Source organism: Lissotriton helveticus, chromosome 7 (assembly GCF_964261635.1).
Source record: "Lissotriton helveticus chromosome 7, aLisHel1.1, whole genome shotgun sequence".
NCBI lineage: Eukaryota > Metazoa > Chordata > Amphibia > Caudata > Salamandridae > Lissotriton > Lissotriton helveticus.
Window position 1 is genome coordinate 14284451 of NC_136068.1, and position 27458 is coordinate 14311908.

The window sequence follows — 27458 nt, forward strand, 5'->3', positions numbered from 1 at the left end:
CCCTAGGACCGGCCTGGACAATCGGACACAGAGGAAAAGGAGTGTCAGAGGGTGCGGTAGTGAATAGGGCGAAAGGGAGGTGTCGGGCGGGCACAGGGTGTGATTCTCAGGGAAGAGCAGCGCAGATGGGGGGTGGTTTATTACCCATGCATAAGACAGAGAGCGGGGGTGACCACTGCCTGGGGGAGATGCTTGCGAGGGTGGGGAGTCATGCTAAGGATCGACAGCTTGCACAGAGTGGGTCTGGTCAAGGCATCTAAAATGACTGCCGTGCACGACAAAAGTGTGGCATTTGAAAAAAGGCAAGATGGCGCAGACAATGTTTTTCAACACTTCCTGATTTCCTTCGAATCGAATGTTAACAGACGTTGGGGCATATTACCAAAGTTAAGCGATATTTATCCCTAACGATGCTTAGCAACGATTTTTTTACCGCTAAGCATCGTCAGAAATTATCGCAGATAAACCTTGCTATTATCAAGGTTTATCGCAAATACGATAAAAAACGACCGCAATACATTAATATCGCTGAAAACTCAGCGATATTCATGCATTACCGAGCTAATGCTCTTAGCCATGTTATCCACCTCCCATTGGATAACATGCCTTAGAACTGCTCAGGGCAGGTGCTAGCTTTTGGAGATATTCGCGCTTATCGCGAATATTTCCAAAAGTTGATAATAGGAGATAACGATGTTAGCGACTGTTTCCAGTCGCTAACATCTTGGCATGCCCACTTTGCATGTCATTAGTGATAAATATCACTCACATGCAAAGTGGGGCCCAAGATGGTCGCTATCTCCTACTAGCCGTCGCTAACTGGTGTTAGCAACAGCTAGGTAATACAGATATAATTTTATCTCCGCGAAGCGGAGCGCTGTTACAGATATATATCTTATTTTGAACGTTAATTTCTCAAAATCCACTGGAGCACATATATTGAGACCTAGCAAAGGCACATCGGACTACCAGTCCCTACAATTTTGCCAAGTTTCGTGCAAATCCATTCAGCCGTTCGATTATTATTATTTATTTATTTTTTGCCTCGCGGGGCCCTTTTAAAACCTCCACATCAAACCTAAGAGGTCAAGGAGGATCTACTATGCCCCCTTATGGTCATTTGCCCCTTCGCTTTGGCCTCCTCTTGTCTCTCGATCCTACCGAGAGACAAGATGGCGGCCGCTACGGACTGTTTGGAATGTTTACAGACGCCGGAGAACCAATCAGCTTCGCAAACCTCCGTTACGCGAAGCGGAGCGCTGTTACAGATATATATCTTTTTTTGAACGTTAATTTCTCAAAATCCACTGGAGCACATATATTGAGACCTAGCAAAGGCACATCGGGCTACCAGTCCCTAATATTTTACCAAGTTTCGTGCAAATCCATTCAGCCGTTCGATTATTATTATTATTATTTTTTTTTGCCCCGCGGGGCCCTTTTAAAACCTCCACATCAAACCTAGGGGGTCAGCGAGGATCTACTATGCCCCCTTATGGTCATTTGCCCCTTCGCTTTGGCCTCCTCTTGTCTCTCGATCCTACCGAGAGACAAGATGGCGGCCGCTACGGACTGTTTGGAATGTTTACAGACGCCGGAGAACCAATCAGCTTCGCTTCACAAAGCTCCGTTGCGCGAAAAGTACGCGAACTGGAGCGCTGCCCGGTCCGCTGTTACAGATATATATCTTTTTTTGAACGTTAATTTCTCAAAATCCACTGAAGCACATATATTGAGACCTACAAAAGGCACATCGGGCTACCAGTCCCTACAATTTTGCCAAGTTTCGTGCAAATCCATTCAGCCGTTCGGGCTAAAAGTGAGGCCAACCGCCCTATGGAAAACTCAATGTTAAAAACACGTTTTGGGACCCCCCTTTTTTCTCGGCCCCCCCTTGACGAACCCCCCCCAAATTTTCAAGGGCTTCTCAGAAACAAAATGTGCCATTTTCCTGAAAATGTCAGCCAATTCCGTCCACAAACGCCAAAGTTATTAGACATAGAATTTTCAAAAATCCCATAGGGAAAAAATCCTAACTATATATACCTACTGGCGACCGCCAGTAGGTATAAATAGTTAGGATTTTTTCTCTATGGGATTTTTGAAAATTCTATGTCCAATAACTTTGGCGTTTGTGGACGGAATTGGCTGAAATTTTCAGGAAAATGGAACATTTCGTTTCTGAGCAGCCACTGAAATTTTTTGGGGGGGTCGTCAAAGGGAGGCCGAGAAAAAAGGGGGGTCCCAAAACGCGTTTTTCCCATGTTAATTTCCATAGGGCGGTTGGCCTCACTTTTAGCTCGAACGGCTGAATGGATTTGCACGAAACTTGGCAAAATTGTAGGGACTGGTAGCCCGATGTGCCTTTGCTAGGTCTCAATATATGTGCTCCAGTGGATTTTGAGAAATTAACGTTCAAAAAACCATATATATCTGTAAGCGCGCTCCGGGCAGCGCCCCGGTTCGCGTACCTGACGCGTAACGGAACTTCGCGAAGCGAAGCTGATTGGCTCTCCGGTGTCTGTCAACATTCTAAACAGTCCGGAGCGGCCGCCATCTTGTCTCTCGGTATGATCGAGAGACAAGAGGAGGCCAAAACAAAGGGGGAAATGACCATAAGGGGGCATAGTAGATCCTCCCTGACCCCCTAGGTTTGATGTGGAGGCTTTAAAAGGGCCCCGCGGGTGGGGAGCGCCCGGTACGCGAACCGGGAAGCGGTCCGGGGAGCGTACTATAAGGAAAAAAGAATGATAGACTATGATATTTTGAAATATTGTATGTTTATTGATTGTTCTTTTTTTTAATTTATTTTTTTATTGAAGTAGCAGTATTAATGATTATTAAATATAAATGTTTTTTTGGAATTGTGAACAGTATACTATAAGTATGAATTTACATTATAATCAATTTGGTACTAGTTTATGAATTACATATAAAAATGATTAAAGACTCAAACAAATTTTTAATATTAGATATAATTTTTTTTTTCGGATTGTTTTTCAAAATTTAATAGAACGTCTAACATTTGACTGTCCGATATGTCCTCTTGTTGAGTGAACATAACTTCCCACATTTGACCGTCATCATAATGAAGTAAACAATCCACAGATTCTACACATTGTAGAAGTTCATGGTCTCGTGATTCATCCATGAATTCCAAGTCAATGGGTTCAATTATTTCCTCATTGTTCATGTCTAGGACAATTTCAAAGGAAACGTTCTGTTCTCCTTGCATTTTTGTGCTGAAATTTGAATAAAAAATAAATATATCAGTAGAGATAGGGCACTGTTGAGTTTAAGTTCAGAGAGGTACTTTTGAGGCATGAAGTAGTACTATTAAAAAGTGCCTGTGAAAAAGCCTATGTAAATTCATAATTATACCACAGAAACCTAAATCAATCCATAATTATAATAAACAAGCCTTTCTCAATGTCTAACTGTTACAGAGGGATAGTATATAACTATCTGAAAATGTTTTCAAATTTATAAAATAACGTTTACCTTTTAAAAACAAGTTTAAGTTGTGAGTGAAAATGATCTTGCAATGTAGTTCGGGAAGTAGTAGTCAAAATGGCTGTGTTTTTCTCTCTTTTTTTATATATATTCAGGTACATAACCAATCAAATGTCAGGTAAAAAAAGTAGAAAATGAAAGTAACATTTTAATTGGTTGTCAATTCCAACACTTCAGATGTGTTTTGTGAAGTAATTTACCTCAGGGTATTTAGAGAGGTCTACAGGCTAAATGGCTAAATGGAATTCCAACCAAATTTGTGAAAATGGTAGGGATTGGTATGTAGTATGAGTTAATCTATATTTGGTGACATTGTCTCCAGGGTTTCTTCTGTAAATTACTTTCCCACCTTTTTTAATGGAGCGCTTCCCGGTGCGCGCCCCGGTACGCGAACCGGCAGCGTTACGGGAGTCCACCATTTTGTGTTTCGGTAGAATTGAGATACAAGATGGAGGGCAAATAATGTTCAGAATGGTTAGAAGGGGGCACGGTAGACGTATCTTGACCCCCTAGGTTTTCTGAGGGTGGGTGAGGAGGCCCATATGTGCGAGAAAAAAAACATTTTTTTAAAAAATTTCGCACGGTTAGCGTCCGGTGCGCGTACCGGGTAGCGCTCCGGGGAGCGTACTTTGGTGAAAATTTGTGAAAAAAGTTAGAGTAAAATAATAATTGTGAGTGATCAGATGTAGGGTAGCTCTGAAAAGAGCTTTTGGGTCCTGTGGCTGATGTAGGTACCTACAAGTAGGTACCAATGCACAGTCTTAAATTGAGGATGAAAATTCTGTTCCCCTCATCTGAGAAGTGAACTCCATCTCCTCTGTAGATATCTTGCATGTAGTAACGCAAGTTATTGTTGTAGATGGAGCCCATTCCATGGTCTCTCATGTAAGCTGAAACAGACTTATTTACATGCTTCCTCGATTTCTCAATTTGTGGACAAAATTGGTTTGACCACCTCCATTTCTGTCTTTGGCATATATTTGAATATACCAAGGCAGTTTGATGAAATAGTGCCATCAATTGCTCAAAGGTGTCCTTTAAAAGCATTTCCAGACCTATCCCAATCAAAGTGCCCAAATCATTACCTCCACAGTGCACAATTAACAGGTCAGGTTTTGGCAAATGCGAAAAGGTTTTCACCAATGGTATCAATTGGTGACATTTTAATCCTCTGTGGGCAATCCACTTGATTTCCACATTTTGTAAATTGAGGTTAGGTAAATTTCTGTTATCAGCAAACCTTTGAGCCCAGTGGATATAACTATGTCCAACAATCCAGACAGAAAACATGGTGAGAGGAGGTTCTGCTGCAGTCAGATGAAGTGTGGCAATGAAATGGGAGTTGAAAAAATAAAAGTTTAAAATGAAAAAAACTGTGGAGTTTCTGTGTTAATGAAGCAGTAGCAGTGATTGGTGGATTTTGATTGCTGAAAACAGAAAGTTAGGGTGCATGGATGACTTCTTTGAAAGATGTAATTTGAATGGTCAAAAAAATCATTTTATGAAAGATTGCACTGGATATGCAGGTGTACTGAGAGTTCAGAGTTCAATTGAAACATTGTTGTGTGAACTTGCAAACATGAGAGGTCTTTCAGGAGGTGGTTGCTATGCAAAAAAGGCAGAAAGGGCAGAGGGGGGAAGGGTGTTGATTTGAAAAAAGTGAGGGAAGAGTTTTGATTGGGTGACATGAGAGATATGTGTGATGAATTACAGCTTTTCTGTGCTTTTTATAGCTGCAGACTCTGGAGTGCATACCTTTTGCTCTGCTAAAGACAATTTGGTGTGTTTCTGAGACTGTTTTGAAACTCATAAAGTATTTGCTAAGGTGAGAAAAGATTCATTTAATTTAGATAGAGAATAGTATGGTTTAGGGAGAAAATTATGAAGAAAATTGTGTATTTAAAATGTTGCTTTGTGTCAAGTGTTTTACAAATAGATTTTGTTTCTTTGTGTTACATAGCCATGTTAAAAGTGATGCAAAAAAAGTGCAAGGGTCTTACAAAAATGCTTTCATGTGTCTTAGGGTATTTTAACTCACTTCCCCATGAATGTATGAATATAATTGCTTTACAAGATGTGTTTAAAAACGTTTTTGAAATCAATTAGGTTTCTTGATATGTACTGCTAGAGTTTCATAGGTTGCTTGGGGCATATTTTCAAGGCTTTTGAGTTCCTTTGATGTAATTTTTCCCATTTTAATTTAAGACCTTTCCCCGTGGTGCAAGGTCCTTGTAAATATGCCCCCATCTGTGCTTGGCAAATTTAGATTTTAATTCTTTGACTAACATAGCCATGTTAAAAGTGACCCAAAAATGTTGCAAGGGCCTTAAAAAAACGCTTTCATGTGTCTTAGGCCATTTTATGTCATTTCCCCTTGAATGTAGGTATATAATTGATTTAGATGATGTGTTTAAAAACGATTTTTGAAAACAATTAGGTTTCTTGATATGTACTGCTAGAGCTTCATAGGTTGCTTGGGGCATATTTGTAAGGCCTTTGAGTCTCTCTGATGTTATTTTTCCCATTTTAATTTAAGACCTTTCCCTGTGGTGCAAGGTCCTTGTAAATACGCCCCCATCTGTGCTTGGCAAATTTAGATCTTGATTATTTGACTTACATAGCCATGTTAAAAGTGATCCAAAAATGGAGCAAGGGCTTAAAAAAAACGCTTTCATGTGTCTTAGGGCATTTTAAGTCACTTCCCGATGAATGTAGGTATATAATTGATTTAGATGATGTGTTTTAAAACGTTTTTTGACATCAATTAGGTTTCTGGATATGTGGTGCTAGAGTTTCATAGGTTGCTTGGGGCATATTTATAAGGCATTTGAGTCTCTCTGATGTTATTTTTCCCATTTTAATTTAAGACCTTTCCCCGTGGTGCAAGTTCCTTGTAAATATGCCCCCATCTGTGCTTGGCAAATTTAGATTTTAATTCTTTGACTAACATAGCCATGTTAAAAGCGACCCAAAAATGGTGCAAGGGCCTTAAAAAAACGCTTTCATGTGTCTTAGGCCATTTTAAGTCATTTCCCCTTGAATGTAGGTATATAATTGATTTAGATGATGTGTTTAAAAACGATTTTTGAAATCAATTAAGTTTCTTGATATGTAGTGCTAGAGTTTCATAGGTTGCTTGGGGTATATTTAAAAGGCATTTGAGTCCCTTTGATGTTATTTTTCCCAATTTAATTAAATTCCCCGTGGTGGAAGGTCCTTGTAAATACACCCCCATGTGTGCTTGGCAAATTTAGATTTTGATTATTTGACTTATATAGCCATGTTCCATACAGTTCTCACCTTCTGCGTAGTCTTTCATATGCTAGACTCCATCTGCACTATGAGATACCTAAGCAAAGGAAACACAGGTGATGTGATTGTGAAATGAGGAAAAGAATCTCCACATTTTTCAATTACATCACCTGTGTTTCCTAAGTTTACGAATGACATTGTGCAGATGAGGTTTAGGCCTGTCCACGGACACAGAAGAGGTCTGGCCTTTGTTCAAGAGTGAAGTGGACATTACTTACTTCATTGGTAGGCCTTCACATGTATTATCTCCTCTGTACTCTTCAACAAGCGTAAATGTCATCTGCAACCCTGAGTAGGCCTCACCTTAAACAAACCTCTGGATAGGCCACACCTTATCGTCATCCTGAATCAATCATTTAAAATGTTAGGGACAGATTTATGATAGATGTATGCCTCTTTTGCGTCACTGTGCGTCACTTTTGTGACGCAGCGGCGGTGCAAAAGATTTGCTATGTGGCGACATATTTACAACTTGATGCATCTAGGCAGATGTGTCATGCTGTAAAGTTCCGTGCCACATGAAACCGATGCAGCAGTGATGCAAAAGATGCACCATGTTGTAAGACAGGCCTCACTTCATCTCCAACAAGATAAGAAGCTGAATCTTCTGTAAATGTCAAAATTGTTGTATACACTGCTGAACTTCTGTGTACTCTTTGATATGCTAGACTCCATCTGCACTATGAGATACCTAAGCAAAGGAAACACAGGTGATGTGATTGTGAAATGAGGAAAAGAAACTCCACATTTTTCAATTACATCACCTGTGTTTCCTAAGTTTACGAATGACATTGTGCTGATGAGGTTTAGGCCTGTCCACGGACACAGAAGAGGTCTGGCCTTTGTTCAAGAGTGAAGTGGACATGACTTACTTCATTGGTAGGCCTTCACGTGTATTATCTCCTCTGTACTCTTCAACAAGCGTAAATTTCATCTGCAACCCTGAGTAGGCCTCACCTTAAACAAACCTCTGGATAGGCCACACCTTATCGTCATCCTGAATCAATCATTTAAAATGTTAGGGACAGATTTATGATAGGTGTATGCCTCTTTTGCGTCACTGTGCGTCACTTTTGTGACGCAGCGGCGGTGCAAAAGATTTGCTATGTGGCGACATATTTACAACTTGATGCATCTAGGCAGATGTGTCATGCTTTAAAGTCCCGTGCCACATGAAACCGATGCAGCAGTGATGCAAAAGATGCACCATGTTGCAAGACAGGCCTCACTTCATCTCCAACAAGATAAGAAGCTGAATCTTCTGTAAATGTCAAAATTGTTGTATACACTGCTGAACTTCTGTGTACTCTTTGATATGCTAGACTCCATCTGCACTATGAGATACCTAAGCAAAGGAAACACAGGTGATGTGATTGTGAAATGAGGAAAAGAAACTCCACATTTTTCAATTACATCACCTGTGTTTTCTAACTTTACGAATGACATTGTGCAGATGAGCTTTAGGCCTGTCCACGGACACAGAAGAGGTCTGGCCTTTGTTCAAGAGTGAAGTGGACATGACTTACTTCATTGGTAGGCCTTCACATGTATTATCTCCTCTGTACTCTTCAACAAGCGTAAATTTCATCTGCAACCCTGAGTAGGGCTCACCTTAAACAAACCTCTGGATAGGCCACACCTTATCGTCATCCTGAATTAATCATTTAAAATGTTAGGGACAGATTTATGATAGGTGTATGCCTCTTTTGCGTCACTGTGCGTCACTTTTGTGACGCAGCGGTGGTGCAAACGATTTGATATGTGGTGACATATTTACAACTTGATGCATCTAGGCAGATGTGTCATGCTGTAAAGTCCCGTGCCACATGAAACCGATGCAGCAGTGATGCAAAAGATGCACCATGTTGCAAGACAGGCCTCACTTCATCTCCAACAAGATAAGAAGCTGAATCTTCTGTAAATGTCAAAATTGTTGTATACACTGCTGAACTTCTGTGTACTCTTTCATATGCTACACTCCATCTGCACTGTGAGATACCTAACCAAAGGAAACACAGGTGATGTGATTGTGAAATGAGGAAAAGAAACTCCACATTTTTCAATTACATCACCTGTGTTTTCTAACTTTACGAATGACATTGTGCAGATGAGCTTTAGGCCTGTCCACGGACACAGAAGAGGTCTGGCCTTTGTTCAAGAGTGAAGTGGACATGACTCTTTTCATTGGTAGGCCTGGACATGTATTATCTCCTCTGTATTCTTCAACAAACCTAAATTTCATCTGCAACCCTGAGTAGGCCTCACCTCAAACAAACCTCTGGATAGGCCACAACTTATCGTCATCCTGAATCAATCATTTAAAACGTTAGGGACAGATTTATGATAGGTGTGTGCCTCTTTTCCGCTGCTGTGCGTCACTTTTGTGATGCAACGGCGGTGCAAAAGATTTGCTATGTTGTGACATATTTACAACTTGATGCATCTAGGCAGATGTGTCATGCTGTAAAGTCCTGTGCCACATGAAACCTGCGTCAGATTTCATATAGGTGTTTTGTTGCAGGGTATGCATTTATTTGCATGAAAGCCCTGTAAAACTAACACAGTGAAATTTAGAAGATTTCACTGAGTCAGCTTTATAGCATTGCTGAATCAAATCATTACGCCTGTTTGAAACAGGCATAAGGAGTGATGCACCATGCAATGTGAGGCTTCCTCCTGTGCATTGCAGTAGACATGTCGCGCTTACGACGTGATTCCTGCAATGTGCTGCTTTTGCAGCACAGATGCGTGACGCATCTGTGCTGTTTTTGCTCAATGGTGCTCCACATTGTAAATGCGGCACACCATGGGTGGCAGAGCAGCGGTGCACATTAACTGGTGCATCCGTTGGGATGCGCCAGTTAACATAAATCTGCCCCTTTACATTTAAGTATGAGCAGGGGACACAGAGTCGGTGAGGCTTATCCAAGGTTAAGAAGAGATGAGTCCTGTTCACTGAAAACTTGGACATAGGCCTCACCTCCTCAGCATCGCTGGACATGGCTAAATAATAGCTGCAAAATGTTACTCTTGTTAAACAATTTCACTATTATAATCCACGAGATTTGTCTCTTACTCTGCAACATCTCATTGTTGTTCTCTTTCTTTAAAGATAACGACAACATCAACCATGAGTGATAATGAGCAATCAGTTGATTTCGACCTTATCATTGAACTTGTAATTGAAACGTCAGTGGAAGTAGATCCCTTGGATGATTTAAATCCTGAGGATGATGAAGAACATGATGAGGATGCCGATTTGTCAGAATTGTATGACATAGGGTGGGAAGCTGACCTGCTTGAGCCTATGGAACTATAAACATTTATTTTTAAAATGTACTTGAAATGAAAAGTAAAAATGTAAACTGTTTCATTTAAAATTAAACACAACTTCAAAAACAGGTTATGTGTAGTGTCTTTAATGAAATAGTAACATATGCTCATAAAATTAGATCAGATTCACATATAAAACAGCACAGGTAAAATGTAGAAGCATTCCATTTCTTTGCTACTATTTGTGATTTCTAAATTTGCCAATGCACTAAAAATTATTCTATGTAAAAATAACAAGTAGTGTGTTAAATTTTTGATGACTGTTATTGATTTACTGTTTGCTAATAGTGGTTAATAACATTTTTTATTATATTTTACCACAGATTCAACTGCAGATCATTTCAAAATTAAAGAATGCCTTCGAAGGACAGAAGGCGAAAGGCTACCAAACATCAAAGACAGCAGCTCCAAAAAATATTGCAGCAGACCTCTACAAAAAAAACTTGTCAAGTCACCAAGAAAGGTCCGGGTAAGATAAAGAAATTATTCATAAGAAATATTTGTAGAAAAAAAAGTAGTACTACAGAAAATGTTTTAGTCCAGAAAAAGAGAAGCAATTTAAACGGAAAGGGAAGGCCAATCAAAAATGTTACTGCTAGAGCAGGAGATAACTCTGTGCATGGTAGTAGAAGGAAAAATCAGTTTAGGGACATTCGTAGACGAATGTTCCGCAACAGGATAATTGGCAATTTGTTAAAAAATATTAAGAAAGGTCAGCAGAAAGTGGTTTTTTATAAGAGAAAAAAAAAATTGAGAAAGTTATTGATCAGGCATTTGAAATTAAGCGAAAGTTTTTTATTTTGATAATCAATAGAATTAGGAAGCTAAACAAGGCAATTTATGATTTCAAAAGAAATAGTAGATGGAAGAGAACAGTTAATCGTAGTAATTTTTGTGAAGTTTTTTCAGGAGAATGGATGCATAGTTCAAGTTGTGAGGCATTTTTTAATGAGGAGAGTTATTTCCAGGATAATGATTTGGTGCATGCAGTTGACATCAGTGGTCGAGCTTATGAGGTGAAAGATGGTTGTCCAGTTGAAAAAGAAAAACTTGTGACAACAGAGGCAGAAGAGGTGTTAGGTAATGAGGTTTTGGGAAGACGTCCTAAGGGACCTGTGTACACCTGGAAGTGTAGTAGTATTTGCAGTGTGCGACAGGATTCCATCAATTTGCTTTGTGATTTTGTACGGACATTTAATAAGAAAAGTTTGAAGCAGAAAATGAAGTTGTTGCAAGAATTAGATCCTTGCAGAGTGAGAGAAGTGACAGGTTTGCATGGTCATTCACTGGCTTGTCTTTCCAGGAGAGTATGCCAGAGTGTTTTTCATCATTTCAGGATGCTAGCAGTGCATCATAATAAAGTGAGGAAATTAGTTAGAATGTTGTATTATGCTAAGAGTCCAGCAGTTATGCTTAAACAATTATGCACTGCTCTTTTGCATGGTTCTGAAATAGATGTGAAGAATATGTGTGAAGAAATTGAGTTTTGTTACTTTGAAAGTAAAGAGGAGAATGTTGAAATTGACCCAGAAGAAGAGGGTAATGTGGAAGATAGTGTACAGGTTTCCAGTACAGATAATTTTCAGAAGGAAATTGCCACGTTTCAGGTGAAATCAAGTGAGAGGCCTAATTTCACTTGTGTGTGTTGTCGACGCACTTATTATAAGAATCAGACTAAGTTAGTGGATTTATATGCAAAAAGTGAAAGGGAAAATAATAGTGAATGGAAGGATTTTGCAACATACTTGATGGTAGAAAATTGTTTTGATTTGGGATTGGATCAACGTGTGTGTACTTATTGTTGTAACAAATTAAATCAAAACCAGATGCCTGCTAGAGCGGTTCATAATAATCTGGAATTGGTTGAGATTCCTTCTGAATTGAAGGATTTAAATACTTATGAATCTATTTTGATTCAAAGTATCCATCCCTTTCAGGCTATTGTAAGAATGGAGCCAAAGACAGGGAAATTGCCTCCATCAGATTTACAGAGAGGATAAAAGGGAAGAGTTGTTTATTTGCCTCTAGATTTGAAGAAAAACATTAATACAATTGGAGTAGAAAAAGTGGAAGAGGAACCTCTGGTTATCTTAGTTAATGGGGTTCCGACAAAGAGTAAGAAAATATGGCAAGATTTAGTGGATGTTAGGAAAGTCAAAAAGGCAACATTGTATTTGAAAAAAACAATAAGTACTATAAGAATGTATATGTTGCAGAAGAGGAAGTAAGTGAAGAAGAGGATAGAGATTTGTGTGCTGGTCAAATTGAGAAAGTAGAACCCTCTAAAAGTGAAGAAATATATGAACATTATAGTGTTCATCCTTTGCATTCCAAGGAAGTCATGGGGAATGCTATTGAGTTGTTTCAAATGAAACAAGCCAAAGGGAGTCCCATTAGTGTTTGGGAGGAAAGTTTGGAAGCTCGGTGTTTCCCACAGCTATTTCCAACAGGTCAAGGAGGAAGATATGATGAGCGACCTCATCAAATTCCTGCTTCTGAATACCGGACTTTACGATTGTATGCAGAAGATCCTAGGTTTCGACAATGCATTCCCTATTTGTTTAATCTCCTGTTTGAAAGCGATCTGTCTGGACTGTCATATGCAGTGAACCACATCTTGAAAAGTGGTATACAGATGCAAAACATCTCGGCAAGTGACTTTATGGATAAAGTCAATGTGCAAGACAGTATTTTGGATTCTCACCTGATTAATCTCATGGCGTGTCAGCGTGGTACTAATGGGTACTGGTACCGTCGTCATGGTGATTTAAAATGTATGCTGAGGAACTTAGGAACTCCCACATGGTTCCTCACTCTCAGCTGTGCCGAGTATGGCTGGGAAGACTTACTTGAATTTCTACGAGAGGCAAATGGAAACATTGAAAATATCGAATTCAAGACACCCGGAGAACTGTGCTCTTTGGATCCAGTGAATGTATGCAGGTACTTCAATCATAGATTTGAAGCTATGATGTCTTTCATCATGAACAAGAGAAATCCACCTCTTGGAGAGGTGTTGGATTTCTTCTGGAGAAAGGAGTACCAAGCAAGAGGTGCTCCTCATATACATATGCTGCTGTGGATCAAGGATGCAGCTAAATTTGGAACGGATCCAGAAGACTTAGTGATGAGTTTCATAGAACAGTATTCTACATGTGCTGTTCCAAATGCAAAGGAGGACAAAAGCCTAAGAGAACAAGTTCTACGCTTCCAAAGCCATCGTTGCGGAAAGTACTGTCGTCGTAAATTCAGAAACAAGGACAAGTTCTACACCAAATGTTGTTTCGCCTTTCCACGACCGGTGATTTCTAAAGGAAGAGTGAACAGTTTGATGTCTTCGCTGCGACATAATGTGATGAAGAAATCACCTAAAAACACATACAATTTGAAAAGGAACGAAGAGTCCAAGTATATCAACGACTACAACCCAGTGATTTTGTCCATGTGGAATGCTAACATGGATATACAGTTCGTGGCTGATAACTGTATGGCTGTGGCTCGGTATGTGACATCTTACATCACCAAAAAAGAAAAGACAGAATTGAAGGATATGTGGGAGGACATTTCCCATGAAAAGAGCCTCAGTAAGAAGTTGTACAGTTTCAGTCTGAAGATGTTGTCACATCGAGAAATCGGAGCTTACGAATGTTCTGACCGGTTGTCTTCAGCAAGTCTCTATGCCAAATCCAGGAGTATCGTTTGGGCGAGTCTTGGTCTTGCTGCAACGCGTAATCGAGTTCTGAAACCTGTGCGGGAAATTGAGTATTTGGCGGAAAAGGAGCCAAACAGTACTGATATTTTGAAGACCAACATGTTGGATACATATTATCCAAATAGAAGCAGACACTACGAGAATGTTTGTCTGTATGAGGTTCTACAAAATTACATATTCAAGAGGAACATCAAAGAAGATATTGATAAAGGAGTGTATGCTGTAGTTGGAAGTGAGGGATGTCTCGTCAAGCAAAGAAAATGCCACTTGGTAAACCATCGAAAATTGAGTGGCGAATCTCCTGAAAAAAAAGAGTTTTTCTATTTAGCACTTTTGCAACTTTTCAAGCCTTGGCGTGCAGAAGAGGAACTGCTTGGAGATTTCCTCTGTTACGAAGACTCTTTCAATGCCGCCAAGGAGACCATAGAATGTCCTGTTTTTCTCAAATATCTAGAAATATTGAAAGCGGAAATTGAGCAGGAAGCAACGATTGCAGCCGAGATTGCTAGAGACAGTTCTCGGAACAGTCAGAGTTCTGTTTCATTGAGTCAGGATCCACTAGGAGGACCAGTTATCGAAAATGAAGCTGCCACTGCCATGATTGAAGTGGAAAGAGCCATGGCACATGCTCAGGAGCATGCGGTTAACTTAGAAGACTTGGAAAGACAACTTAACGTTGAGCAGAGGAAAATATATGACGAAGTTACCAACCAAATTGATCATGGATTAAGTCATGAGAAGAAGGAGTGCTCATGTACGTCGTTGAAACCTGTCCGACTGTACGTGAGTGGAGAAGCGGGAACTGGAAAAAGTTTCCTCATTAAAGCAATTTCATGTTATTTGCAGAAAAGGACTGAGTCATCGCTGTCTTGTGTTGTCACCGCTCCAACTGGACTGGCAGCTCATAACATTAAAGGTATTACTTTGCATCCTCTACTGATGCTGCCAGTGGAGCATGATAACAAATTACAATACCACAAGTTATCTGGAGATGCTTGTTGTGAAGTTTCAAGAGTCTTGAAGAAAATGAAACTTCTTATCATTGACGAAGTAAGCATGGTTTCCAATGTCATGCTTGCCTTTGTGCATTTGAGAATGCAAGAAGTTCTCAAAACAGAGTATGATGTGTTATTTGGTGGCAAACACATCATTGTTTTCGGTGATCTTCTGCAGCTGACACCAGTGAAAGGACAACCTGTGTTCAAAATGCTCACGCATGAAGATACCAGGAAGTGCCTAGGGAGCAATGGCAACGTTAATATATGGTTAAACTTCAATTATGCTGAACTGCATGAAAATATGCGTCAGGCGAAGGATGAAGATTACAAGAATATTCTACAAGATGTTAGAATCGGAAAAGTGACCGAGCATGGGAAAGAAGCTTTACATGCACGATTACTGTCAAATTTGTATCCAGAACAAGACGTTGTGCCTGAGAATATTTTTCAGAAAATTACTGAGAAGAAATCTGGAATATGTTTGATGCCAACTCTTGCAGAATGTGCCATCTTCAACAACAAAATGTTGTATTTAGAAAACCAAGATATTGTGAAACTGGAAGCTATTGACAGAGTAGAGCATATGGGATCAACAATTATTTTGTCTGAGAATTTTAAATCAAAATTGGATTCATTAGAAAAGAGTATATCTAAAACTGCGGGTTTTGAAAAGACTCTGAATGTGTGCTTAAATTTCCGTATAATTTTAAGAAGGAATTTACATGTTGAAAGAGGTCTGGTAAATGGATCAATGGGTAATGTTGTTGATTTTGTGAAATACAGAAATAGGGATGAAATTGAATTTTTAAAAATTAAATTTGATGGCATTGAGGAAGTACAGCTAATTGGTCGTTGCTCTGCTAGGTTTTTGCTTGTGAAAGACTTATATGTTCGCCGTAAGCAGTTTCCTGTTTGCTTGGCATATGCGGTGACAATCCATAAATCGCAAGGTTTGAGTGTAGACAGTGCATTGGTGAATATTGGCAGTTCTGTGTTCAAGGAGGGTATGGCATATGTGGCATTGTCACGAGTCAGAACTTTATCGGGATTGTACTTGATTGAGTGTGATGTCACAAACATTTGTGCGGATCTAGACTGTGTTAAGGAATGCAATAGGTTAAGAAGAGAGTATGCGCCACATTTGCCTCAATATCCTTTGTTTGAGAAACGTGTGGTAGGCCGGAAACGACGAAATGTGACCAATAGTAGGGAGGTTGTAGCAAAAAGACGAAAAGTCGATGAACCAGAAATTATAAGCAGAAAGGAAAAGGATTTTGTTGAAGATGTTGTTGGTTTTCAATTTGAAAACAGTTCTGGTGTCAACTGCTATGCTAATGTAGTGGTTAATGTTTTGTTTTCTCTAGAAACTTTAAAATAAGAGATTGTGGTCAATTCGGATCAGAGATTTTGCAGTTTGTTGAATTCTGTGTTAGAGAAATGTAGCACTGATAGAACAAAAATAGAAAGTGTGTCTGAAATTCGAAATCTGTTAGACAGATGTTCAGGTCAAACACAATTCTCTCAAAATATTCAGCAAGATTGTCAGGAGTTTTTAATGTATATGCTTGATGTATTGCATGATGAAGGTGTAGATGTAGATCACCTGTTTGGGCTTTCTTATCAATGGCAGCATGACTGCGAGAACTGTATGGTATCAAGTACTACTAGTGTAGACTCAGAAAAATTTATATATTTAACTTTGCCAGACAGTAAATCAGTGTCCTTTAGTAAGCTAGTAAAAGCAGCTGATCACAACATGGAGTGTAGCCAATGTAAGTCTGAAATGTTGTCAACATTATTTATACGAACATATGGCCAGTATGTCATTTTAATGTTCCAACGATGTAGGCCTGATGGAACAAAATTGACAACTTTGATTAAAAATGTTGTGGCTTCACAGTTGTCAATATCAGGAAGGACTTTTATAACTGCAGCAATTATATATCATGACGGTCCTTCAATAACATCAGGACATTACACAGCCTATTTAAAGTCTAGAAATGGCTGGTCATTCTGCAATGATTCTGTTTTAACTTTTAAAAAAAAATTGCCTTATGACCTTAAAAATTCTTACCTGGTGTTTTTAAAACCAAAATTTTAGGGAAAGAATCTCGGGATGTGCTCTGAGGAAATTCAAGAGGTTCTAATGGCTCCTACACAATTTGGCCTTGAGGATAAGTGTAGTACAGAGTCAAAAGTTATTTTTGAGTTTTAAATAGTTCCTGGAAAAAAAGAAGGTTTTCTTACAGAAAGTGGTGGGCACAGATTAGTTAAAGGACAACAGAGTATTTCCCAAAACAAACGGTGTTCTTACCATAACACTTGACGTCATGGAAAAATTACTGCACTTTGAATGAGTTCAGAAAAACTGTTTCTTTTTATAAGCTAATTCAAGCAGCCAATAAAAACATGGAGTAGAGGTAATGTAAGTCTGCAATGCCGTCTAGATTATTTGACCAAACTTTTGGTTATAATGTCATTTTAAAATTCCAACTATATAAACCTTATGAAAGTAAGTCTTCAACTTTAATTACAAATGTTGTGGCTACATAGTCGTTTATTTTAGGAAGAACATTTTTAACTGCAGCTATTATATGACATGATGGTCCTTTGACAAGATCCGCCTATTACACAGCTTATTGAAAATGTAAAAAAAGCTGCTGTTTCGTAAATGATTCCTATTTGACTACGATACAATGTTGCCTTTTAACTTAAAAATATTCTTACTTTCTGTTTTCAGAAAAGAGAATTAAGGGTAGGTCACTGGCCTATAATGATTCTAGGGGTTGATATAATTTTATCTACTGTTTTAAATTGCTTTGTGATTAAAAGTGATGTAGAGAATTAAATAATTGTAGTAGTCATAGAGGTAGTGTAAGTCTGCTTCATAGTAAGCAGTATCAGTGTCATAGGAAATGTGGAACATGAGTGAGCAAGAAGGGTGAGATATTACTAGTACAGGATTGTGAAAGTGATCTTGAATGTTTTCTTTCTGAAAGTTGCGGAAATACAAAATGACGGGATTTGCTTAGAAGAATTCCAAGAGTTATAAATGGCTCTTACACGATTTGGCGTTGTGGAAACGTGCGGTAGAGAGCGAGAAGTCATTTATTGTATGTAACATATTTTTCAAAACGATGGAGCTTTTCTTTCAGAAAGTGGCGGGCTGAAAATAATAGCAGCACAACAGAGTGTAAGCTGTTCATAGGATATCCTTCGACGTCATGGAAAGTAAGTTACTTTTCAGGAGTTCTGATTTCTGATTGGTTATGTTATATGGGTTTTTTAAACACAATCATTTTGATTGTGTTTTTTTTTCCCCCCTGTTATATGATGAATACCTTCAAGTCACTATTTTTAGTGAAATTTGATAAATTCTGAGAACAGCAAAAATAAACCATTTAACATGTATATGTAATTCTGTACTTTTTGTATTTATGATATACATTTAGAACTGTGTAGTAGGCATTGAAAAGCTGAGGCTTCTATAAGTGTCAAAGTTGTTGCATACAGTGCTCACATTCTACGTAGTCTTTCATATGATAGACTACATCTAAACAATGAGATACCTAAGCAAAGGAAACACAGGTGATGTGACTGTGGAATGAGCAAAAAAAATTGCACGTTTTTCAATTAAATTACCTGTGTTTCCTAACATTACACATCACATTGTGTAGATGAGGTTTAGGCCTGTTCCAGGAGACAGAGGAGGTCTCACATTTGTTCAAGAGTGCAGTGGACATGACTCACTCCGTTGGTAGGCCTGCACATGTATTATCTCCTCTATACTCTTCAACAAGCCTAAATTTCATCTGCAACCCTGAGTAGGACTTACCTGAAACAAATCTCTGGATAGGCCACACCTTATCAGCATCTAGAAACAATGGGGCATATTACCAACCAATAGAGATAATTTTTGTCTCTAACTTGTTTAGAGACAAAAATTATCGCCGCAAATCGGCGATTTTTATCGCAGATAAACCTTGCTATTAGCAAGGTTTATCGCAAATGCGATAAAAAACGGCCGCAATGCATGAATATCGCTGAAAAGTCAGCGATATTCATGCATTATCGAGCAAATGCTCTTAGCCATGTTATCCACCTCCCATTGGATAACATGGCTAAGAACTGCTCCTGGGCAAGTGTTAGCTTTTGGAGATATTCGCGCTTAGCGCGAATATCTCCAAAAGTTGGTAAAAGGAGATAGCGATGTTAGCGACTGTTTTCAGTCGCTAACATCTTGTCACGCCCACTTTGCATGTCATTAGTGATAAATATCACTGACATGCAAAGCGGGACCCAAGATGGTCACTATCTCCTATTAGCTGTCGCTAACTGGTGTTAGCGACAGCTTGGTAATAGGGAGATAATTTTATCTCCGCTTTCTTGGCTTTTAAAGCCAAAAAAGGGGAGATAAAGCCCCTTGATAATATGCCCCAATCATTTAAAATGTTAAGTGCAGATTTATGATGGCCATACGCCTCTTTTGCGTCGCTGTTCCGTCACTTTTGTGACGCAGCAGCAGTGTAAAAGATGCACCATGTTGCAAGATAGGCCTCAGTTCATCTCCAACAAGATACCGTCAGTTTAAAATGTATATAATTAGGACTGTGTAGGGGGCATGCAGAAGCTGAGGCTTCAGTAAGTGTCAAAGTTGTTGCATGCAGTGCTGCACTTCTGGGTACTCTTTCATATGCTGGACTACATCTGCACAATGAGATACCTAAGCAAAGGAAACACAATTGATGTGATTGTGAAATGAGCAAAAGAAATTGCACGTTTTTCAATTACATCACCTGTGTTTCCTAACATTACACATCACATTGTGCAGATCAAGTTTAGGCCTGTCCAAGGAAACAGAGGAGGTCTGGCCTTTGTTCAAGAGTGAAGTGGACATGACTCACTTCATTGGTAGACATGGACATGTATTATCTCCTCTGTACTCTTCAACAAGCCTAAATTTCATCTGCAACCCTGAGTAGGCCTCACCTCAAACACACCTCTGGATAGGACACACCTTATTGTCATCCTGAAACAATCATTTAAAATGTTAGGGACAGTTTTATGATGGCTGTGCACCTCTTTTGCGCTGCCGTTGCATCACTTTTGTGAGACAGCAGCAGTGCAAAAGATGCACCATGTTGCAAGATAGGCCTCACTTCATCTGCATCAAGATACTGTTAGTTTAAAATGTATATTTTTAGGACTGTGTAGTGGCATGGAGAAGCAGAGGCTTCTGTAAGTGTCAAAGTTGTTGAAAAACTGTTTGTCCTTCAATCTTTTCCCTTGTCTTTTCTAAGTTTTTAAATACATGTTTTAATATTTTTCAAATGTTTGTTCTCTCTTTCACAGATTGAAAGTATAAAAATAACAAGTGACTAAGTTAACGACAATTATAAGGTAAATGTTTTGTACTCTTTTCGTTACATTTCTATCACATTTAACTTCTATTAGTTTCACTACTTCATTTCTTTAACCCTCACTTTCCTGCCTTTGCTACTTTCCTCATTCCTTTCTCTATTACTTACTTACTCTACTCCTTCCACTATTTTTCTCAGTCCCTCTCTTCTCATACTTCCTCACTCTTGTTCACTCACTCCGTCACTATTACTCTCACTGTCTCTGACTGATCACTCTTTCACTACTTGTTCATTATGCTTTCTCTCTGTAGTTCAAGCACACTAAGGGGCATATTATCAACGCAGGCAATAAAATTATCGCTGCTTTTATCAGCAGAAAACTGCCGCAAAAGTAGCTTTAGCGGCAGTTTTCTTCCGCAAAAGCGGCTTTAGCACCAGTTTTCTGCCGATAAAAGCAGTCATTATCGGCAGAAAACTGCTGCAAAAGCGTCTTTAGCGTCAGATTTCTGCCGATAAAAGCAGCAAAACTTTTATCGCCTATGTTGATAATATGCCCCTATGTTATTTACATTTCTTTGCTGTTTCAATCATTCCTTTTCTGTTACTTCTTCTTTTCTGCATTGTGTTTTTTCTCTCTGTTATTCCAATGTTTTAATCTTAATTTAATCATTCAGTCACATTCTCTACTCTCCTTTTTTTCTTTCACTTCCTTATCTATTTTGTTTTTCTCAATTATACCCTCTTCCATCTTTTCTTCGGTAAATAGATCTATTAAACAGTATCTTTGGTTTAGTCCCTATAGCTGTCTTTCTTTTAACATTACTCTCTGTTTCCTTCCCTTATACTTACTCTTCTTTTTAAAAAAAAAAAAATTTGGGTTCGCTCCCGGTTTGCGTACCGGCGAGCGAACCGGGAAGCGAACCAAAAGAAATAGAGGTTGGCAGAGTGCTAAATATTATACTAATTTTTTTATAAAGGGGAGGTAGTTCTGATAAGAACTTTTTTTTTAATTGTTTTTGTTGTTTTATATTTTTTTATCATTTTTCTGAAATTTTTTTTACTTTTTTTGTATTTTTTGAACGGTTTTATATTTTTTGGGGGTTTTTTTGGGTGGGGGAAACGAAAACGATTCATTATAAAGGGCTCAACAGGAGCAAAAAAAGAATTTATTCTCTGGGGCGGTTCGGACAATCATGATTGTCGATAGCTCTGTTGATCAGAGTGATGCTACTTTCTCTGTAGCAAATGAATTGGTTACAACGCACGCACACTTGTTTCACTTCCCCGAACCTCATCTGTATATTTGGGACTATCTCCCTCGCCTCTGGTCCCGTCACTTCCTGTACAACTGATCTTCTGGCCATAGAAGGGGGATTATCTTGCTGGTCACGTAACTGCGCAGCACTGTAGTTGATAGGGTGCCACCTCTGCATATGGCGATGCATTGTATAATTCCCGTAACTATATTTTTTATCTGTCCCTCTGGACAGACTTTCCTTACATATAAGGCAAGTTACGTACCGGGCATTGACTTTTTTTGGCCCCGGGGATATTTAAAAAATTGCCAAATATAATTTTCTTTGACATGAGACCTCCTGGGCTCCTCACGCAAAAACTGCCTCTCTTCCTGCTCTTCCTCTTCTTCCTCTTCTTCCTCCTCTTGCTGAATGATAACTTCAGCAGGTGGTCCTCTCTTCCTTGGAGGTGGTGGAGGTGGTGGGGAAGCACCAGCTGAAGCTACTAATGAAGCCATTGATCAGTGATCACAAAAGGTCTTCCTCTCACAAAGATGAAAGTCAGAGTGAGGAAAGAAGGAGGGGTTTTCATCATTTGGGAAAAACAATAGTTCTAAACCAATGAAAAGTGTTACTTTTAGGTCACATGACCTAGTCTTACATCATTATGAAACCAAAAGTGAAATGAACCAATGAAAAGTGTTATTAACAAGTCACATGACCTGTTGTGTTTAGGTTACGCGCTTTGGGCCGCGTCCCGGATCGCTTCCGGGAAGCTGAGCTTCGCGCCTCGTTTGCGTACCGGTTCACTTCCGGGTACGCTAACGTGGCGCGTCATATGACGTTTCACACGACAACGCGTTACGTCATGCTGACGCGACGCGTCACGATGTTGTTTTCTAACGCGGCAGTTGCGCAAACGGAACGTTTACCGGTTCGCGGACCGGGTCGCGGTACCATTTTGAGCTAACGGGAAGCGACCCGGTTCGCGGACCGGGAGCGAAACAAAAAAAAAAAAAAAAAAAAATACATACATTTTTTTATTAATAAACATATAAAATATATTTTTTGATTTAAAGAAGAATACATTTTAAAGCTTTTGATATTTGCTATTAAAAAACCATTGAAATTCACATCAGTGATGTCATTTGAGATGTCATCAGTGATGTCATCAGTGATGTCACTGACCATGTCATGAATGATGTAATATGTGACATGATCAGCAGTGGATTGCGGGTGCGCGATATATAGTTAGTACAACTAACTATATATGGAATTTCAATGGTTTTGTGTGAGTAAAAAAAAGGTTTCTTAAATGCTAATTCCTAACTATATATGGTCTATAACCTATGGTTTTTTCAGTGAATTTTCAAGGTTTTGTAAATGCTAATTCCTAACTATATATGGTCTATAACCTATGTTTTTTTCTGAGAATATATATATATATATATATATTACCTACTGGCGGTCGCCAGTAGGTATATATAGTTAGGATTTTTTCTCTATGGGATTTTTGAAAATTCTATGTCTAATAACTTTGGCGTTTGTGGACGGAATTGGCTGAAATTTTCAGGAAAATGGCACATTTTGTTTCTGAGCAGCCCTCGAAAATTTGGGGGGGGGTTCGTCAAGGGGGGGCCGAGAAAAAAGGGGGGTCCCAAAACGTGTTTTTAACATTGAGTTTTCCATAGGGCGGTTGGCCTCACTTTTAGCCCGAACGGCTGAATGGATTTGCACGAAACTTGGCAAAATTGTAGGGACTGGTAGCCCGATGTGCCTTTTGTAGGTCTCAATATATGTGCTCCAGTGGATTTTGAGAAATTAACGTTTAAAAAAAGATATATATCTGTAACAGCGGACCAGGCAGCGTCCCAGGACGCGTACTTTTCGCGCAACGGAGCTTTGTGAAGCGAAGCTGATTGGTTCTCCGGCGTCTGTCAACATTCCAAACAGTCCGTAGCGGCCGCCATCTTGTCTCTCGGTAGGATCGAGAGACAAGAGGAGGCAAAAGCGAAGGGGCAAATGACCATAAGGGGGAATAGTAGATCCTCGCTGACCCCCTAGGTTTGATGTGGAGGTTTTAAAAGGGCCCCGCGGGGCAAAAAAAAATAACAATAATAATAATCGAACGGCTGAATGGATTTGCACGAAACTTGGTAAAATATTAGGGACTGGTAGCCCGATGTGCCTTTGCTAGGTCTCAATATATGTGCTCCAGTGGATTTTGAGAAATTAACGTTCAAAAAAGATATATATCTGTAACAGCGCTCCGCTTCGCGTAATGGAGGTTTGCGAAGCTGATTGGTCATTCTGTCACTGGGCTATAGTTGGGCTACATCTGGCTGATATTTGGGCTACATTTGTTTTTTTGTGTGTCTGGCGGCCATCTTTGGGCTACATTGGGCTACATTGGGCTTCATTGGGCTACATTGGGCTACATTTGGGCTCCAACATATATATAGGCCAATGTAGCCCAATATATATTTTTCAAAGTTAATTTTCGTAAAAACCACTGGAGCATATATCTTGAGACATAGCAAAGGCACATCGGGCTACCAGTCCCTACAATTTTGCCAAGTTTCGTGGAAATCCATTCAGCCGTTCGAGCTAAAAGTGAGTCCAACCGCCCTATGGAAATGAAGGAAATGAATGGGTAATTTGTAATTAGCAAATAGCTAATCGCAAACTAGGAATGGTAAAGAATCGCTATTTATTCCTTAAAGTTCGCTATTTAGGAAATGCAAAAAACTTTGATGATACATATGGCGGTTCATCTCTAACAAGATAAGAAGCATAGGGATACATTTATGATGACTGGCGCATCACCAGGGATGTGTTAGTCATTCTGTGCCGCTGTTCCGTCACCTATGGTGTGCTGCATTTACAATGCGGCGCATCATGGGGCAAAAACAGCACAGATGCGTGATGTATCTGTGCCGTAAAGGTGGCGCATTGCTGGAGTTGTATCGCAAGTGTGATGAAGCTCCAGCAAGGGTCGGGGGTGCCCCTGTCGCAGGGTTTCTGTTCTCACACAGAACTGTGGACAGAGGATTGGAACCTCGGCGAATTAGGGTGTCCCAAAACTCACGTTAGTAATCAAAAACTCCTTAGCAAGCTAGGTACAGTGTCACATTGGATATAACAAACTCTCAATGTTTAGACAATCCAGAATATGAACTTATAGTACCTCAGGATACGTGGAACTCATGAACAGTCGGTCGTTATATATTTCTTAGAAACCAGAACATGGAGTTAAGAAGAACACATGTGTATTTGAAATGTTTATTTACTAATGCCGTCTTCTCAGGCGTAGTACCTTAGATAATACAAGTACACATATTATCAGTAGCAAAATTACCAGCATAGTTACTAGTACATAAAAAGCGAATGGTGATAGTATGTTAACATGCTGTAAATGAATAAGAGTTAGCAACACTTATAAGCAGCCGCGGGCCGTGGAGGGAGTTACGGTGAGGCAGGGAGGCGGGGAGGGGGAGAAGCAGGGTGGAGAATACAAGTACACATATTATCAGTAGCAAAATTACCAGCATAGTTACTAGTACATAAAAAGCGAATGGTGACAGTATGTTAACATGCTGTAAATGAATAAGAGTTAGCAACACTTATAAGCAGCCGCGGGCCGTGGAGGGAGTTACGGTGGGGCAGGGAGGCGGGGAGGGGGAGGGGCAGGGTAGAGAGGGCTCCACCCTGCTTCTCCCCCTCCCCGCCTCCCTGCCTCACCGTAACTCCCTCCACGGCCCGCGGCTGCTTATATCTCACCCTCCCTAATACACATATTATATTATTTGCTAAGAAGGTCTCTTTGTGTTGGTTTAGGGCGTGCCCATACTTTAGTGTCTTAGATTTGAAGGAATCACATCAGCATACACCAGCTCTCTCTTCATGTGAACCGCATCAACTGTTGTGTATGTGTGTTCGGCAAAGCAATATAAAACCCGCCTCATGCCCAGAATTGGCAGAAGTTGCACTTATGTTATGAGTATGAAGTCGTGGAGATCAGACCTCATAACAATTCTGTATCGTGTTGTTCTTGAAACTTTAGCACTCGCTGTACAGATATAGTTTAACAAGCAAAGCAGATAGTAGAGCAATAACATATTATTCTCATGTAAACCACGATGAACTACTAGGTGGAAAGCTAAAGCAACAACTAAGTGTCGTGTGCAGAAGTTGCAAAAAAGGAAAAATGGCGTTTAAACCGGTAATGAGCCCATGCTAACTTAACACGGTGTAAAGATATCCAGGACCTAGATGACACCTCCCCATGATCCGGAAACGAACTGAATAAGATAATAGAAGTGCCATCTCATGAGAGCAGATTGCAAGTTTATATGTGGACGGTCCGCAAGGTAAAGCATTAAAAACTAGGAAAATTTAATGCTAAAGAAAAATAAAACAGCCAAGTACTTTATCGAGTCTTAAGCCAATAGGCAAGGTAAATAATAAAAACTTGAAAAATAAGTCAATGAATTGTCAATGAAATGCTAGTACTCAGCATATCAAACATGAAAAAGGTCTATGACATAACTGTGTATGCAAAATAAGCTGCAACAGCCTCCAATAGGAAGTCACCGTCTTCATCCGAAAACAGTTCAGCCATCCAATTTAAAAGCGGAAAAGAACATACGTGCTCTCCCAGCACCGGATCCTCTATCACCATCAGAGGACAGCTCGGTGGGTTTTCAAGAAAGCTCTGTTCCAAGAAAGACTGTGCTGCCGCCAGTAAATTCCAGGGACCAAATAGTCCATGCATCAATGCCACAGCCATAATCCTTTCGCCAGGACAAACCAACTCGTGAGTAATGATAGGAGTCATCAGCTGATTAAAGTCGACGTCAGGAGAAACCGGTCCGCAGAGACACAAATCAATGGCCCAATCGAAATCACAGGTCAGGCAGTGAAATACAGGCTGGACACAGGTGAAGTAGGAGAATCGAAAAGATAATCCATATGCCGTGCTTAATATCGCCAACGGCATTGTGCCATAATATTCTAGCATGTGATTGCGGAACAGTGTCAGCAGCTGCAGGGTGGGAGGTTGCATAGGAGGGACATCCATATTTAAAAATGTAAAAAAGCACAAGAGCGTCCGCTGGTAATGCAAGTAAAAATGCCAATCCACGAAGCAGAGTGGAGAAAATACAATGAAAGAAAGCAGGGATGACTCCAAAGATTTTCTCAAATGAAGTCACGAGACCACTGGTAACAACTTTAAAAAAGTGCGCCAGGGCCTTTGTGGAGGATGCGTTAAAGATAGTCCGAACCATCTTGCTGAAATTGAAAGGCAAATGTGAATTGAAAAGGGTCTGCACCTCTGTACGGGTGTTCGCTATGTGAAGCACGAAAGTTTCACGGGCCGAACTCAAGGCCACCTCTCTCTGAGACAAAAGAGCTCTTATTCTTGCCATGCCGTTGAAATCTCTCCCAAGGTTGGTATTTGTGGCCAAATTGAAAACTCCCTATGTTCATGTGTGGGAGGAAATAGAACATTTCTGCAGCAAATAACCCGTTCACTTACTGTTACGATAAAAGGAATACTTTTAATTAACTCAGAACAATCTTCATTATTGAGCATCAAATAACTACCATTTTCCAACAACTTGAACGTGGGGATGATAGCAGGAACTGGCGTGCCTTGCAACACGCAAGCCATATTTGGTCGGTGTTTGTTGCATGAACCGTGTAACTGTATGTGCCTACACATTAGTGAATGATCTGGCGTCTCAGTGCATTCCTCTCCATTCAGATAAACTTCTTGATCATCTTTGAAACATCTGTATGTGTATGGAAGCGACCAGACCTCATGAAGAAAAGCACTACCTAAAGGTTCATAACGACCTATTGGTATATATTTCATACAATTTGAAAACTTATATAAAGCAAAAGGCAGCGTTATTAAACCGTGGATAAGGCACGTTGCCAAAAAACCCGCAATCCTCTGCTGATGATGTCACTGAGCATGTCATGAATGATG